The sequence below is a fragment of the Mesoplodon densirostris genome, chromosome 2 (genome assembly GCF_025265405.1).
Source record: "Mesoplodon densirostris isolate mMesDen1 chromosome 2, mMesDen1 primary haplotype, whole genome shotgun sequence".
In the NCBI taxonomy this organism is placed as follows: Eukaryota; Metazoa; Chordata; class Mammalia; order Artiodactyla; family Ziphiidae; genus Mesoplodon; species Mesoplodon densirostris.
In genome coordinates, this window is record NC_082662.1 from 174,221,737 (window position 1) to 174,237,017 (window position 15,281).

The 15,281-nt window shown below is 40.6% G+C and overlaps 1 pseudogene; it reads right to left on the bottom strand.

Moving 5' to 3' along the window:
* Positions 1–14,894: 14,894 nt before the first annotated feature.
* LOC132484820 (U6atac minor spliceosomal RNA) lies at positions 14,895–15,012 on the bottom strand (annotated as a pseudogene).
* Positions 15,013–15,281: the final 269 nt, after the last annotated feature.

The following is a 15,281-nucleotide window of genomic DNA, read 5'->3' on the forward strand; positions in this document are numbered from 1 at the left end:
TGGCTTGGGCTTCCCTGGTGGCACAGTGGTTGAGAGTCCGCCGGCCGATGCAGGGGACATGGGTTTGTGCCCCTGTCCGGGAGGATCCTGCTTGCCACGGAGCGGCTGGGCCCGTGAGCCATGGCTGCTGAGCCGGTGCATCCGGAGCGTGTGCTCCGCAACAGGAGAGGCCACAACAGTGAGAGGTCCGCGTGCCGCAAAAAAAAAAAAAAAAAAAAAAAAAAGAATATTGGCTTGACAGAATTTGCAATTGACTTGGACAGAGCCAATATCAGATAAGAGCTAATTACGGAACCCAAGCAATAGTAGTGACCTTGTAGGATCATTGGGTCCTTCCTCCTTGGTAGAGCAAGTCAGCCAAGATCAATGTGTCTCTAGCCTTGGTTGAAAGATCCGTACATTAAGACTTGTCCATACCACTCATTAACCAATCATTTGAACATTAATTTTCTGGGAACACATGTATCTAGTAGATGCTATGGTGTGGTGGTGCAAACGAAAAAGGAGAAGATAGATTCCTTCCCTCAGAAAACTTCATGATCTGACAGGGAGCACTACTCCCCTAGACCAGGAACTCTTTCTCACTCTAACTAATATCCATCCCTCCTTGCTGAAGCTCTGCTCATACCCTCTGCTCTGAACTCAGGAGATGCCCAAGGACAGCTGCTCCCCATCCTCAGCCACATGACCCTCACATAGTTAAAACCCATTACTGAGTCACCCCTCAGCTCTTGCCTCACTTAAGCTCTGCCTCTAAAACAGGGATATTGATGATGACCTGCCTGGTAGGGCGACTGTGAGAAATAACTCATTAAAATGGCTGCAAGGTGCAATGAAAAGGCCAGAGAACAAGGCCAAGCAGCTTCCCCCAGCACTCCATTCATTTTCAAGGGAAAACAACTCTGGATCAGAGCTATAAAAAGAACACTGAAGATAAAGTGTACCTCTCTCCCCACCTCACTATTTGTCTTCAGTGAGGACCCAGGCACTTGCCAGGCCTCCTTTTCAGCCTTTATCTCAGCACATTTCTCATCTGTTCTTTTATTCATGCTGGGCCATTTTCATTGTCTCCTGCTCAGAAATGTGTGATAAGAATCTAGCTGAGTGCCATTAGGAAAATCCGCTGTTCAACAAAGGAACCTGCCATTGTGCCCCCGGCACTTCAAAGCTCTCACAATATCTTATTTTTATTATTTGTTTTTTTTTCAAAAGCTTGAACAATGTGTTTTGCATCCTAGATTGTCTGTGGGAAAATATATTTCTCATTAGTTGGATCCTGAGCTGCTGACGACTGAGAAAATGATGACATAGTAATTCATGCTAAGGTTTGTAAAAATACTTTAAATTCTTTTTTCTTCTAAACTGTGTACAATAGCACTGATTGGACCTCACTGAGGGCATCAGTAGAAACCAAGGGTCAGGATGTTGCAAATAGATTATTCCAGACTCAGTGTTAGCGAATTTTTGATTAATATTAATTCAGTACAACTGAGTATTATTGTAGCTGTAAGGAGAGTGAAAGGAGCCTACACATTCTTATAGGAAGGGCCAGACGTGTCTACCAGAGACTATGGTAAGGGATAGTAACAAAGGCCTGATGAACGGGATGGACAGTGAGTGTAAAGTTCAAGTGGATTTTAGACCCTCAGGCCTCACATTTCTACAGATCACGCTTAATGGTGCACAGGGGTAGTTTAACAGATCAAATTAATCAAAACAAAACTGATAATACGTTATGGACACCAGGAATTAGGAGGGAATACTCCAAATGGCAAGGAAGTATAAACTGAGGGGAAATGATAAAGTGGCTTCTTGTAATCCATTCATAGAAACAGAATGAATAGTGCAAACTCAGAAAAAAATGGTTATTCTGAACTTTTCTTCATCTCAGACACCACTCATAGCCTTCTCCAGTGGCATATGATTAAGACTCACTTTTCCAGGTCACTTCCTGAGCTGTAAAGTGAGGACAAGAAATATTCCTATCTTATTCAAACTGTTTACCAAGCATCTAACAAGGTGCTTCATACACAGTCAGTACGTGTTGTATGAATGAATCAATGAATAAGAACATAAGTCTAAGAAGCATCTTGAAAGGGCCCAGCATTTCTTCCATCAACTTCCTGTTTTGTTTTGGACACTAGTAGCAGATATTTAATCCTATTTCTCTGTCCATGTCATACCATCATCATCAGTCCTTGCAAGGCTGCCTTCTTATTTTAATTCTACTTTATTATTTCCTCCCTCTGTTCCTCCAGCCTGAATCCCATTTCTCTCTCCACCATAAGCATCCACACCAGAGTATCTAATTTATGTTCTTAGTTATGTGCATACTTGTAAATATCATGACATTATTTTATATGTGTGTTTAATTTACACTTAGTATTTATGTGTATCTCATTAAATTTCTTACTTTTTCCATGGAATAGTATATTTTAAAGATCTAGTCATGCTGTTACATGTATATATATGTTTTTAATTCTGACTACTGCATTTAGTCCATTATTTTTGTATACGATCTTACACTTATCTGTTCCCTTAGGAATGGACATATGATTGCCTTTACCTACCCACGATTTTAATTACTCTTACTAACAATCAATCCTTTCCCCATTTATTTTGTTGATAATTTATAATTTTAATATAATTTGAAGCTTAAAGAAAAGTTGAAAGAGTAGTGCACAGAACTGCCATTAGTCTACCCAAATTCACCAACTGATTACATTTTGTCCCATTTGCTTTCTCACTATCTATTTATCTTTATTTATAAGTGCAAATTTTTTAATCATTTAAGAGTAAGTTGGAGATATGATCAGGCTCCTTTATCCCTAAACATTTTGATTTTATTTCCTAAAAAGCCAGACAGAAAATCAATAAGGAAACAGTGGTCTTAAATGACACAACAGACCAGTTGGACTTAATAGATATTTACAGGTCATTCCATCCCCAAACAGCAGAATACACATTCTTTGGAAGTGCACATGGAACATTCTCAAGGATAGATCATGTGCTAGACCACAAAACAATTCTCAACAAATTAAAGAGGATAGAAATGATAGCAAGCATTTTTTTCTGACCACAGTAGTATGAAACTAGAAATTAATTACCAGAAGAAAAATGAGGAAAGCACAACACATGGAGACCAAACAACATGCTACTAAAAAACCAATGGGTCAATAAAGCAATCAAAGAGGATATCAGAAAATACCTCAAGACAAATGAAAAAAGGAAACACAACACTCCAAAATCTACAGAAGACACCAAAAACAGTTTTAAGAGGGAAGTTTATAGTGATACAGGCCTACCTCAAAAAACAAGAAAAATCTCAAATAAAAAATCTAATCTACCATCTAAAGGAGTTAGAAAAAGAAGAACAAACAAAGTTCAGAGTTAGCAGAAGGAAGGAAATAAATAAAGATCTGAGAGGAAATAAATACAATAGAGATAAAAAACAATATAAAAGATCAATGAAATCAAGAGCTGATTGTTGGAAAAGCTAAACAAATTTGATAAACCTTTCACCAGGCTCACCAAGAAAAAAAGAGAGAGGTCTGAAATAAATAAGAAAAACACAGAAACACTGATTCAAAAAGATACATGCACCCCAATGTTCATAGCAGCACTATTTACAATAGCCAAGGTATGGAAGCAACCTAAGTGTCCACCAACAGATAAATTAATAAAGAAGATGTGATATATATATATATATATATATATATATATATATATATATGTATATAAATATATATATATGTGTGTGTGTGTATATATATATGTATAGATATATATATAATAGAATACTACTCAGCCATAAAAATGAATGAAATCCTGCCATTTGCAACAGTGCAAATGGACCTAGAGAGTATTATGCTTAGTGAAATAAGTCAGACAGAGAAAGACAAATACTCTATGTTATCACTTATATGTAGAATCTAAAAAATAGAACAAATATAAATAACAAAATGGAAACAGACTCACAGATATTAAGAACAAACTAGTAGTTACCAGTGAAGAGAGGGAAGCAGGGAGGGACAAGATACGGATATGGGATTAAGAGAAACAAACTACTTTGTATAAAATAAATAAGCAACTAGAATATATTGTACAGAACAGGGAAATATATCCATTATTTTGTAATAACTTTAAATAGAGTATATTCTATATAAATATTGAATTACTAGGTTGTACACCTGAAACTAATATAGTAAAGTAAATCAACTATATTTCAATTTAAAAAAACAGGAAACCAGGTTTCCATTATCTTCAATATATTTATAATATAATTTGCTAACCCAAACCACTTCAATGACCAATCTTTCTAACAATTTTAATATTTATTTAGAATTATTTTAATATAAAATTTTCATGAGTGAAATGTAGAAATCTTAAGTGTACAATTCAATGAGTAGTGAATACACCCATATAACCCATGCAATTATCAAGATATAATTTATTTCTATCACTCCAGGAAGTTCCCTCATCAACAACAACCTTCCCACCACTGGCAACCGTTTTTTTTAGGTTTTTTTTTCATCATAGATTTTTGTTTATTTGTCCCTTCCTGATCTCATATAAATGGAATGATATAGCATCTACTCCTTTACATTTGTCTTTTCTTGCTCAGCTTATATGAGAGATTCCTCCATGTTACTGCTTGTGTTACTAGTTCTTTCCTTTTTATTGTTCAGCAGTATCACATTGTATGAAGATAATACAATGATCTATCTATTCTTCTACTCGTAGACATTTGATTTTTCGAGTTACTGTCTATTATAGTTAAACGTGTTATGAACAGTCTTATAAAAGTCTTTTTGTGGACATATAAGTCATTTCATCAGTCTTTTAAAAGAACCAATTTTGGGTTTTGTTAATCTCTTTTCTTTTCTATTTTTTTCTATGTCATTGATTTTTTTCTCTTATTCTCTATTCTTTCCTTCCATTTACTATGGGTTTAATTTGTTTTTCTTTTTCTAGTTTCATAAAGTGGAAACTTAGGTTTTATATTAGGTCTTTTCCCAGTGTATGTATTATAACTATGTATATATTGTAATGTATATTATAAATTTAATTATAACATATTATATAACTGATAATAATTTATAAACTAATTATGGTGTGACAGAAAATTACTCTGCAAGTTTATTCAAACATATTATATGGTCCCGCATATAATCTATTTTAATAAATGTTTTACATGCACTTGAAGAGAATGTGTATTCCACAGATATTGGTTGTAATGTTCTATGTATGTCATTTAGCTCAAAGTGTGTTGATAATATTTTTCAGATCTTTTGTATCCTTAATGGTTCTTTGTCTAGTTGTTCTATCAATTTCTGAGAGAGAGGCAAAAGTATCTCCAATTTTGATTGTAGGATTTTTTACTTCTCCTTTTAGTTTTACCAATTTTCATTCAATGTATCTTGTAGCTCTGTTATCACACAACACATATCTGGGGTCATCATGTTTTCCTGATGGATTCACCATTTTATTATGATGAAATGTCTTTCTTATCTCTGACACTATGTCTTGCCTTGAAGTCTATTTTTGCCTGTTATTAATATAGCCATTCAAACTTTCTTATACTTTTTGTTTGCCTTGTATATCATTGTCCACTCTTTTACTTTCAATCCATCTGTGTTCTTATATTTAAGGTACCTCTCTTGTAGACAGTAGATAGTCTTGGTCTTGCTTTTTTACCCACTCTAACCAAATCTTCCTATTAAATTTACCCAATTACATGTAGTTTAATTATTGATGTGTTGGATTCGGGTCTACCATTTGCTGTTTGCTTTCTATTTCTTCCATTTGTTTTTTATTTCTCTATGCTTTCTTTGATGACTTCTTTTCAGTTAATGGAATATATTTTAGCATTCCATTCTTCTACTGGCTTTTTAGCTTTGCCTCTTTGCCTTTTTTTTTTTTGCTTTTGTTTTTGTTTAGTAGTTGTTTTAGGGCTTTTTAACTAGTCACTTAGAATTAATATGAATTAAATATATGAACATCGCAACAGCATAGTTCCATTCATCCAACCCCCTCAACCTTTGTGCTATTGTCAATACATATTACATACATATATGTCAATATATTGTAAACCCCATATATGTTTTAAAGAAATTAAGAGAAAAAAGTACTTTCAATCCAACCACTGAGTTCTTTATTTCAACTATTACATTTTTCACATTCAGTATGTACATTTGACTCATATTCATAAGTTATTATTCCTGTTTCATGTTTCCAATATCCTCTATTAGGGTTTTGAAGATATTTATCAAGCTTTTTTCCATTCCTGTTCTTCCAGTTCATTAATTCTGCTTCCTCTGGCATATGTTGGCCAGTTCTGGCCTTTCTTTCATGATGTTTGTGTTCCTTGGAGGTGTCAATTTTTCTTTTGAACTCATATCCACTGGAGACTCCTGTATCTAGATTTTATGACTTCCAAGTGAGTTGGGAGAGGCAGAATACTTCAAGGCAATTCAGGGTGATGTTACAATTCCACTAAAATCACTATCTATGCAAACTTTACCCTCAAGGAAATGCCCAGAGCCTCCACCCTGGCCCTGCTCCTTTTCATAAGCTATTTTTCTGTGTTAATCACCAAGCCCAAAGCATCAACAGGGATGGTTTGTTAAGAAGTACTGAAAGGGGGCTATCTAGCCAACCCCAGGGAGGATCTAGGATCTCACTATGCTGCCTTTGAGATGAATGATTATTTTCCTGTCCTAAGGTCTGTGCAGCAGGCAGTGATTTTCTCAAGTAAATATGAAGGAATGAAAAGAACCCAACTGGAAAGCATGTTCCAGGCACAACCCCAGCGCCTTAAGCTTCTCAGAAACAAAACTAATAGAAGATAGATAGATAAATAGATATTATAAGGAAATGACTCTTGAAATTAGGAGGGTAACAAGTCCCAAAACCTGCAGTTGGTAAGATAAAGACCTAGGAGAGTTGACGTGTAGTTCTAGTCCAAGTCTGAAGGCCTGAGGACCTGAAGAGCCAATGGTCTAAGTTCCAGTCCAAAAGCTGGCAGGCTCAAGACCCAAAAAGAGCTAATGTTTCCGTTCCAGTCTGGAAAAGGCTGATGTCCCAGCTCAGCAGTCAGGCAGAAGGAATTCCCTCTTACTCACCCTTTTTTGTTCTATTCAGGTGTCTGACTGGATGAGGTTCATCTACATTAGGGAGGGTAATCTGCTACTCAGTCTACCAATTCAAACACTAATCTAATCCAGAGACATCCTCACAGATACATTCAGGATAAACTTTGATGAAATTTCTGGGTACTGCATGGCCCATCAAGTTGACACGTAAAATTAATCATCACACCCTGTCTGTCCCTACAGTTTCTCTCTTAGGTTCTGGCGACCATCAACTTCCTCTCACTTTTCCAGTTTGGGCTCTGAATGGAAGCTGGAACCCTTTGCTAGTTTACCATCTTTTGTGAAATAGGAAGCTTCCAAAGTATTTAATTGTAACCTTATTTAGGAAACTCCAAATTGTGGGATTGCTCCAAGACATTTCTTTAAAAAGTGTGGAAGCCTCATTAGCAACTTTTAAAACACTTCTCTGATCTTAAAGAAATTTAAGAGGAAAACATGGGCTTGCTGTTTACCAAGTTTTGTTTGATTGGTTGCAATTTTATTTGTATTTTGTTTTTAATAAATGAGTGCTAATGGTTAAAATTCAATATACTAGCCTTATAAGAAATATGACAGTCATGGGCCAAAAGAAATCAATTATAGGAAGTGGAAATTCTGAATAAGACAATGAGATTCCCTGCATGATAAATATAGTCCATCAAGCAAGATTTTAATCCCAGAGGAAAATGATTTTATAGACTAAACGCTCTTGATGGTGCCAGATTTCCCCTTCCTTGAGGAAGCATTTCCCAGCTCTTCATCCACACACCCCTTGCTCACCCGTGCTCTTTTTTCCTGATAGACAACTCCAAAGCCCCAGTTAGAGAATGCTGCAGGGTCAGTGGAAATGTACAGAGATTCAGCCCACAGATACCAAAATCCAGATAAATATGCAAAGCATCCAAGTGTGCTAAAACCTTGAGAAGGGCTCTGGTGTGGTTCGTTTGTGTTTTATGCTGCATCTCAATATGTTTGAGCCAGTTCCTTAGTTCTCAAGGAAGAGGGAAGGAGGTGAGAATTCCACTGCACCATTATTCATTCTTCTGTCCTGTGGAGAGCAGGACGCTGGCCACTCTTGGAGAGGGAGGAAGGCGTAGTCTGGCTCACGTATTTCTTTATGTTTTTCTTCCTGCCAAGCTAGGGGGTCTCAGAAGAGACTGTGAAAGCCAGAAGTCACACTAGAAATCCTCTGATCACCTCTCATTTTACAGGAAAGGGAAACTGAGTCCCAGATGTGGTCAATAGTTTGCTTCAGATCTCACAGTTGCAGAGGTAGACAAGAAGCCAGGTGACCTGACTCTTAAATCAATGGCTTTCCCATGACACTGAGAGTTCACATTAATAATGATTTTTAAAATCTAACATCTAAGGGTCTCCTCTGTTCAATGGAGTTATGTTACTCATCTTGACATTTTTTGAACGAGTGATGACCTTGACTCTCAGAGATAATACTTTTGTTCTTATTGATTTCTATGGTTTTTGCTTCTTTCCATTATTTTTTTCTTGACATGGGGAGGCTGGGTAACGGGTAGAAGTAAATTAGCCTAATTTGGAACAATTAGCATTTGTACTTTTTTTGACAAAAGGGTTTCCAAAGCTGAGGTTGAGGGGGAAGATAGAAGCTGGGCACAGGGAGACCCTCCTTTGCTTTCACCACCCTGAATGGCACTCAGTTAGTGGGCTGCTTACTCACTTGTCAGTCATTATGCTTTTCTGGAGTTGTTATGATGTGTCAGGTTCTGTTAGATGCTGGGGGTACAGAACTGAAGTATATGGTTCAGGTAGCAGGTAGGTAGGACGTCAGGAAGCTAGAAAGACACAGCACAGCAAACCGTGGATTTCCAGCCAGTGTGTTCAGTGCCGTGATGGAGGTAAGCACAGGATCCACAGATAGGCTGTGGGAGGACAGGAGAGGTAGACCCAGCCGGGCACGGATCACGTCATGCTGGCATTCCTTATTTACGAATACGTTGCATCTCAGTTACCTGTTTTCCCTAGCCCCCTGTGTAGTACCAGCTCACGAGAGGTGACAGATAATTATCAAATGAACGAATGCATAGATAAGTATTTCAGGTTTTGTAAATACCATGTAGAATGTATAAAGGATCCAATACTTTGCCTACACACACAGGTAGCAAACCAGCAGCCACAGGTTCAATCTGACCCAGACTTTTGTCTTTGACCCATATCATGATTTTTTAAAACTTTGCACTACATTGGACTTTAAAATACTGATGTTGGACTTCTCTTCAAAGATCAGCAGAATATCTGGCAACACTGCACACTTATTCCAGAATACTGACTGGTTGGCACTGGGTGGGACCTATATTTTCCCATTGAGCACAAGCCCTGAGGTGGCCGTGTCCCCACCTGTCATACTGCGTGAGCCTATGCACCTCACCCAGACATCTACTCTCACGTGTGCTGCTGACTTGGCTCCTGGAAGCATTTGATTCTGGATCTTGACATTCACAGGAGTGGAGAACATTGTGGGGAATATAGCAGGTATAGCTGAGGGAACCAGGAAAGGATTTCTGGAGTTCTAGGGGCCCTCGGAAGTGCAGCATGTGCAGCTGAAGAGAGGGAGGCCAGCCTGGGGGTGAGGAGATCCTAAATACTAAAGGTGGGAGCTCTGGCTAGGTGATGGCTGAGGGCGAGGTGGCCAGGCCTCTAGTTTCCCTCCTGAGAAAGGAGATTTTCTTTATTTTTGAGAAATTAAAAAATACATTTATTAAGTCATTCAAAAAGCAATTATAAGCCCATTATATGTTAATAAGCCCATTATATGTTAACATGAAAAACATATTTTTACAAAATGATTATATTTCCTAAAATAAAAACTTTAGTGATGAGTGGCATTATTTTACATTTCTGCAAATATCTTTATATTTAGCTTAATAGAAGACAGCTGGTGTTTGTTTCTGTATTCAGTCTATAGTGATACGTTGTTTTGATTGAAGTATAAGAAGAAAATAGACTCACACAGAGATGAAATCAGAAAAGGCAGGAGTATTTTAACAGACTTTTCAGATAATTATGGCTGTCCTTCTTTAATACTATACTCCAAATTTAACAATTGGTAGGTTTTTTGGTATTTTTTTTAATTTTTATTTTATATTGGAGTATAGTTGCTTAGCAATGTTGTGTTAGTTTCAGGTGTACAGCAAAGTGATTCAGTTTTACATATACATGTGCCTATTCTTTTTCAAATTCTTTTCCCACTTAGGTTATTACAGAGTGTTGAACAGAGTTCCCTGTGCTATACAGTAGGTCTTTGTTGGTTATCTATTTTAAATATAGAGGAAGGAGATGTTCAGTCAGCCCTGGGTTTCCATACGGGACTTGGAACTGCTGAATGTAATGCCCATTTGTTGAGGTTCTTTCAGGAGAAGTAGGGATTGCTAGAGTTCCAAGGAAACCTGAGCCCTGTGATTCACCACTGCATTTTGCACTGGAAGAAACTGAGGCTGAGAGAGGGGAAGTGCCTTGGCCAAAGTCATACAGCAAGGTCGGGAGCAAGGTCAACTGCTGCTCTATTTTACTTATTCCTTCACCAGAGAAATAAAGAAAAAGGGAAGGAGGGAGAAAAGGCAGGTGTGAGGAGATACAAAAATATGAACCAGTGTTCTGCTTTTAGGGTAATCAGAACTTTGAATTCAGAGAGTTTCTTCTTTTCTTTCAAGAAAGAAATGTGTTTTTATAATCCGACTTCAATGGCTGGTGGGAAAAAGTCCTTCGAGTCCCCAAGGACTGTTAAGAAAACCGCCATTAAATTCTAGTCTTCAGAGCTGTCTGAGTCATAATAACTGTAACAAACTCTGGGAGTGTGTCTTTTCTTAGGATTTCTCTTTTGGCCAGTCACGCGAGAAATAGGGAAGGGACGGCAAGAAGGAATAGGCAAGTTTTACTGGCATAACAAGAAAAGGTACAAATTGGGATAATTTCATAATTAAGCGTAGCCTCTCTGGGTCTGGTGAAGATTCACTTCACTATACAGTAGAAACTAACACAAGTATAACATACCAAGTATAACATACTATAGTATGTTATACATATACAAGTATAATATACAAGTATAATATACACAAGTATAACATACTATAGTAAAACAACTATACCCCACTAAAAATAAATAAAAAGTAAATAAATAAGCTGTCAAGACATACAAAAAGAAACTATAGTTGCAGAATTCCAGAGGAAAAAGGTGTTAGGAGAAAGAGTAGGGTCGGGTTTGTGGTGGGGAAGGAGGAGGTAGACTATATATGGCACATACAGCATCATGTCCCTTCCCAGGGAGGAATATGTACATACGTAGGTTCCCTTTGCTGGGAAAGCTTTTCCCCACATCCGACCCTAACCATCCCAACACGCTTCAATGGGCTGAGGCAGTTATCCTTCAGGGCTCAGCTGAAATGTCCTCTTGGGACCCTGAGCTTCGCCATCGTAATATTCATCACACTTGCAATTAATTATTTGTGTCATTAGTTGCTTTCTGCCCGGCTTTCCTGCTGCAGGGTAAGCGCCACTAATGACTACAGTGTCGGCGTCTGTTTTGCTCATGACTAACAGCGTAGAGCCCATAGTAGACACTCAATCAGTATTTAGTGAAAGGCTTTAGGACATCTTCCCTGCCTCTAATCCCTCATAATCTTTATGGAGACCGTCCAGAGGGCAGCTAAGCAGGAGAGAGGCTTTCAGTACAGCTGTTCCTGGCCTCCCCTCCCTCCCGATACGACCCTGGCACATCACATCTTCAAACTGCTTAAAGAGGCAGTTTTGTTGGACTGGGTCTAAACAAGCAATGCAGAAATAACTTATAAAGGTGCTGACTGCCATGCAAGAAGTGAGCCCAGTGAGGGAACTCCCTCCTCGGTGCGGACATGTGTCTGAGCAGGAGAGAAAGGCCCCACCCACGAGTGAACTGAGAACCGAGTGATTTCAGATGTGACCCCAAAATGCCATCCTGAGGACTTTGTTCTCTGTTGAGCTGCTTCTCTCTTAAGGAACTCAACAGCCCAAGCTCTGGGCAAGTATTGGAGGTTAGCTGATTTCACCAGGGTATCGATTCTCCTTAAAGATTCTCTAATGTAAAAGTAAACCATTTGCAAACTGAAGTTCTGTGAGTTCTCGGTAACTACTTTCTGCCCACACACCCCAGAGCACGCTGGCTAACAACCCCCCAGGGAGGCAACTCTGTAGCTTGCAAAGTGCTTTTTACACACCTGCTATCAGATCCTCACATATACATGAGGCATTTTCATCATCATATGATGTATGTGGTATTAGCATCCTCATACCTATTTTATGGCTGTTTCAACGAATGCCCACAAAGTTTAGGAAGCCTGCCTCCGGTCACCCAGCCAGCTCAAGCCAGAGCTGGGGCCTGGAAGGGCCGTTGTCCCGGCCACCTGCCAGTTCCCTCTTGCCTGTCTTATAAGGCTGAGGTTTTTCCAAGGGAACCAGTTGATGTTGGAAACTGAAGTGTTGCCTTCCAGCAGGCCGGAGGACCTGGACGTTAGCCCTTGAGAGTGGGACCAAAGCTGATCACCTCCGGTTGTGATCAAGGAAAGAAGAACCTCTCCGTGGGCCAACAATATTGTTATGAAGCTCGCCGACAGGGTCCCAGCCTTTGGTGCCCTTGGTGTGTGGGGTATGGGGGTGTCCAGCTGGGCATGTCGCCCTGGGTGCTTTGCACTTGCAGAGGAGGGGGCAGGGAGACAGCGTGTGGGAACACAGCCCCGGGCTGGCTCAGGGTGGAAGCTCACTGCCGGGGGATGGGTGTAGAGGTCGGTGGGTACAGAGCAAGAAGGCAGGAGCCACGTCTGGTTTTCAAAATCAGCCTCCAGGGCTTCCCTGGTGGCTCAGTGGTTGAGAGTCTGCCTGCTGATGCAGGGGACACGGGTTCGTGCCCCAGTCTGGGAGGATCCCACATGCCGCGGAGCGGCTGGGCCCGTGAGCCATGGCCGCTGAGCCTGCACATCCGGAGCCTGTGCTCCGCAACGGGAGAGGCCACAGCAGTGAGAGGCCCGCGTACCGCAAAAAAACAACAACAAAAAAATCCGTCTCCAGCCTGTTGTCCTCAGAAGAGGAGACCACAGTCCCAGCACAAAATAAAAGGGTGGAGGAAGCAAATGAGGTTGCTTCTCTCAGTTGTTTATTTTTCCTCCCTCGTTTCCGCTGGTGCTCCTGCAGCCCCAATCCCCCTGGCCTCTGGTTTCCAGCCACTATCTGGTTAATAACCTCCCACATCAGCCTGCTCAGCCCCCCTCAGCTCCCCCTGCAATCTCTTCTCCAGGCTTTGCTGAGGCTGTATTTACCCACACACAGGATTTCCGTAGGTGATAACCACAGTGCCTGTTGGCTCCGGCGCTGTCCCTCCTCCCCTCTTGGGGGTCTATTTACAGCCAAGGAAGAATTCCAATCCCCCCACACACCCAAGAATGTGACCGTCCTTACACGTCTCACCTACGCCTCTTGGTAAGATCACTCACCCTCACACCCGTGCCTCCCCGGTCTCCTCAAACGCAGAGACGAGAGATAAGGTACACAGGTGAGTTAGCCAAGGTGGGTGGCTCACTCACCCACAAACCTCCAGGCCGAGGGTCGTGAGGCGGGACCTCCGGACGCCTCCCCGTCTGGGCCCCCATCGTAGCACAGGCCTTGTCAATCCAGATCCCACAGGAAGGGGATACGGCATCCCCGGCAGACATCCTCGGAAACATGCCCCAACCCCACTGTGTTTACTCCTTCCAGGACCGTTCACTCAACACCCAGAGAAGTATCCACCTCACAGGGTGATTTGCTTTTTGTTCAGCTTTGGAGGGATGGGCGATGCACATTCGGAAAAGTGCGTAAGTCAGCAGCCCAATCAAGTTTCACAACGTGGACGTCCTGAGGCAATCAGCACCCAGATGAGAATGTTTCCCACCTCCAGAAGCCCCTTCCTAGACCCCAACCTGGCCGCTGCCTACCGTCTCTCACCCTAGCCCCCAGCACCCAGCATCCCGACTTCTGACACCACACATCAGTTTTGCCTCATGGTTTTACACTTAAGAAGCTCGATTCCAGAGATGTGCAGACAAGACTTTTACTTTTTCTCCATCAACAATATCTGGGAGGCAGGAGGCTTGTTGAGCCGGCTGTGGGTGTTCTATTTTACGTTCAACTGTCAGAATCGCTAATTCCCTAACACCACATAACTGTGAGGAATTTTAGGGAAGGAGTTATCTACGTGAGAAACCCTGCAGTGGGCAGCATGCCAAGTGTGGAGGAAAAGTGGAATGAGATAAATAAGATGAAGGCGTTGTGAAGAGATAGGGACCACATGAAGCTGAGGCCTCCAGGACGGGGGGGGGGGGGAAGGAGGGGGATGGGGACTGCAAAGATGGCAGGAAACTGAAACACAGGCTAACATTTTCACCAAAGGGAGAGAGAAAAGAGTTCCAACCGCTCCCAGCCGTCTTCAGCCCATCCTTGCCTCTTTTCACTTTTTTCTCTATTTCTGGAGATGCTACTTTAAGCAAAGCCATACTCCCTACCTCTTTACTTTAAACACCTGCTGAAAACGGAAGTATAACATAAGCCACATTTGTAATGTGTGTGTGTGTGTGTATGTGTGGTGAAATATACATGACAAAGTTTACCATTAGTGACATTTAGGACATTCACAATATTGTGCAACCATCACCAGTATATGGATCCAGAACCTTTGTACCACCCCAAAAGGACACCGCATACTCATTAAGCAGTCACTCTCCTTCCTCAAAACCATGTTCAGATGCCACCAAGTAGGTGGCAATGCCTTAACTATACGTGTGTTGTCCAGGCCTCCTCCAATCTTGTCAAAAGGAATGCATATCTTCTCTTTCTCATACAAGACCCACATATGTAATTTTAAATTTTCTGGTAGCCATGCTAAAAAGGGAAAAAGAAACAGGTGAAAGTAATTTTAATAATTTATCTAATTCATTTTTATGGCTGAGTAGTATTCTGTTGTATGTCTATACCACACCTTCTGTATCCATTCATCTGTCGATGGACATTTAGGTTGCTCCCGTTTGCAGCCACATGGACGGACCCAGAGATTATCATACTAAGTGAAGTAAGTCAGAAATAGAAAGACAAATACCATATGATATCACTTATATG